Genomic DNA, 2,829 nt, shown 5'->3' with positions numbered 1-2,829 from the left:
GAATGGCTTCCCATCCTTTGGATCTTTTTCTGGGGTCCAAAGAATGGGAGGTCATTGTTACTATTTTTGTCACAGTGCTCGTTTTAGTAATATTGTAGTAAATATTTTATCGTCTGGCCGAATTTGCATGCCGGCCCATCATCATCAGATCATAATAGGAATCGCGATTTTTTTATTAATATTACGTTGAAATAAGAATCGCGTTTTTTTCGTGTAAATTTTTATAATTTTTTATACAGTGATATTAAAAAAATTTATATTATTTTTCGATTAAATTTTTTTTACTTTTTTCAAATTGAATTATAATAGTTTTTGTTATAATTTGTTATAAAGTGTAGTGTTGCGTCGATAAAATAATAACGATGATATAAAAATAGGAATCGCGCGGGGGAGAGTTTAAAAAAGTTGAATCATAGCATACTAGATGGCGTAAGGAACACTGATCGAGGTCGGTATGTTAAAATATATACGATAGAAAGTTCCGTAAGATGTCACTACTCATCTGTTCTTGATCAGTGTAACAGGTTATGTATTTCAAATTTTTATATTATTTAAATATTCTAATGTTTATTTCAATTTATTTCATATTTTATTAATTTGTCATTATTACCATTTATTAATTTGTAGTTCGATACATCCAATCCCTGTATTACATATTGTTGGTAAAGTAATCCTTCCACAAGCATAATCACAATAGTTAAAATATTTTTATTCTTCTTAATAACAAAAGAATAATTTTTTTATTGCAGATTTCTATTGTAACAATATTGATATCGAGATGGTGGAAAATTAACTCCAATGGACTGTGCACCAAAAATTGTACATCGTAAGTATCACAAGAAAGAAAGAATATTTATGAAAAAATGTATTTCCCATTCAAAAAAAAATTTGACAATTTAAAAAAATGATTTCAGGATACAAGTTTTCATGAATTATTGGTTTAATATCTTGTAACCACGATCAATGACTGGAATACTATTCGTGACTATGCATTCTCCGAAGGCTGTCTATCCGAATACAAACGACCAAGGTCATGGTCAGTATAACGAACGAGGTACGAGGAATGCGGAATATAAATAGGATCGAGATACCGCAATCTAAGCGGTACGATCGATCGATAAATTTAAAATAAAATTTAATTTTTTCAGAATCTACGATATTTCTTCTTACAAATCTGCAGCCTCGTTAAAAAGTATCGTAACACGCACGAATCTACTACCAATCGCCCTACTCTCCGACCAAAATAATCGATAAGAGGTTCTAGAAACTGGTTGATGCATCGACCTTTTTTGCCGAAAGAGAAGAAAAAAACCTTATCGCTTACACGATACGCAAAAAGACCACTGTAAGAATATCTCTTATACTATATATATATATATATATATACCACGTGAGTACAAAATACTTATGTATCATAATAACAAAGAAAAATCAAAACTTCCAGTTTTATAATACGATATGTACAATTAATACAAATAATAAATTTGTACGATTCCTACGATATTCCAAGGTAAACGAAAACAACGATACCCAACTATTTTCAATTCTAACTATTTTTCCAATTTCTTTTGCAGTTTCATTTTTCAACGTGGGTTTGAAAAATCATCGTATCATCCACACGGTTCCCTCCAGAGGGCAGAAGTTACGCGGCCTAATATTATATTTCGGTAGAGACCCTACCGGAGAGCGGTGGAAATAACTGTCACAGAAGACAATTTATGTTAATGACTGTTCCTGGGTTCGAGAAGAGGCGCGAGGCCGGTCCAGTCTGCAGGCCTCCGTGGAGCGGATCGGACATCGCCGCTGCCGTCGCTCTCTCGCACGTCGGATTTTTCCCCCCCCTCCAACGTCGAGGCAACCCCTCTTCGATTCCCCTCTTCGTTTCAACCCCGCAATGGTGACGCCCAACGTCGATCCGGTTGTCCGCCACGCAAACTCGCGGGATCCACGACCCATGGCGCTTGTGCGTGACCCGTTTTATCGTCGGAAAATGCGCCGTGCCTACTTCGTGTCGAGATTCAGAATGTCGTTCGTGATATTAGTGACCAAGAATAATAGTCGAAGTGACTTGTACTTGAAATAGACTCTTGTTGAATTCTTCCTTCGTTCTTCTTTCGAATTGTAAGTGTGTAAAAAAGAATAAGGGGGGGAGGAGGAGAAAAGGGGACGATGTGACACGATGTTTGAGGGGGGGAGGGTGTCCTTCCTATACACCGATCCTGAGAACGTTAAAATGGATCCCTTCGGATGGACGAGGAAGTGGATGAGTTTTTGATCGAGGGTAAATTGATTTTAGAAATTTCTCTTTTACCTTTTTTTCGGTGGTGAAACGACAGTGTGAATTTTTATCATGTGTATCATTCTCACGTACGATTGATTAGTGTTTAGACGGAATACGGTTGTATTAATGATGATTAGAGAAATGTGAGGATTAATATCGAAAAGAGTAACGTCGATGGTTAATGCATGTGTTTTCGACCCCTGAGAGCGCAGACTCGCGACGAATCCATAGCTATGTATTTTTATTGCAAAGTCAAGCCAAGTTTTCAAGCTTTCGATACTAGATTGTCTTCACTTCTCTCCTCCGTAATCAAATTATCGAATTTATCGCGCCTTTCGAATTTCTTATCTCAATAATAAGATTAATCAAAATTATATTTCCATTTCGATCCATTTCAACTATTCGTCAATCAACACGTACACGATTTCGTACATAATACGAATTTAACGAAATTTAACAAATTTTCTTTTCAGAGGCTGGTTTTTAACGTTTCAGAAGGCAAAGTCGTACAATGCAATTCGAATCGTGGCGAAAAAGAAAGAGAGAAA

At 35.9% G+C, this 2,829-nt stretch overlaps 1 protein-coding gene across 1 annotated transcript in view; it reads left to right on the top strand.

Annotated features, from left to right (window-relative positions):
- Window positions 1-315: 315 nt before the first annotated feature.
- The window catches only part of LOC102678963, a 12,001-nt gene continuing 9,487 nt past the window's right edge, over window positions 316-2,829 (top strand). The window contains 5 exon segments of the mRNA XM_031508653.1: window positions 316-524; window positions 750-826; window positions 915-1,036; window positions 1,149-1,443; window positions 1,575-2,281. The gene's annotated coding sequence lies outside the window, so the exon portion shown is untranslated.

This window comes from Apis dorsata, unplaced genomic scaffold (assembly GCF_000469605.1).
Source record: "Apis dorsata unplaced genomic scaffold, Apis dorsata 1.3 scaffold_93, whole genome shotgun sequence".
Taxonomy (NCBI): domain Eukaryota; kingdom Metazoa; phylum Arthropoda; class Insecta; order Hymenoptera; family Apidae; genus Apis; species Apis dorsata.
The sequence above is the reverse complement of the archived record's forward strand: the minus strand, read 5'-3'. Positions and strand labels throughout refer to the sequence as shown.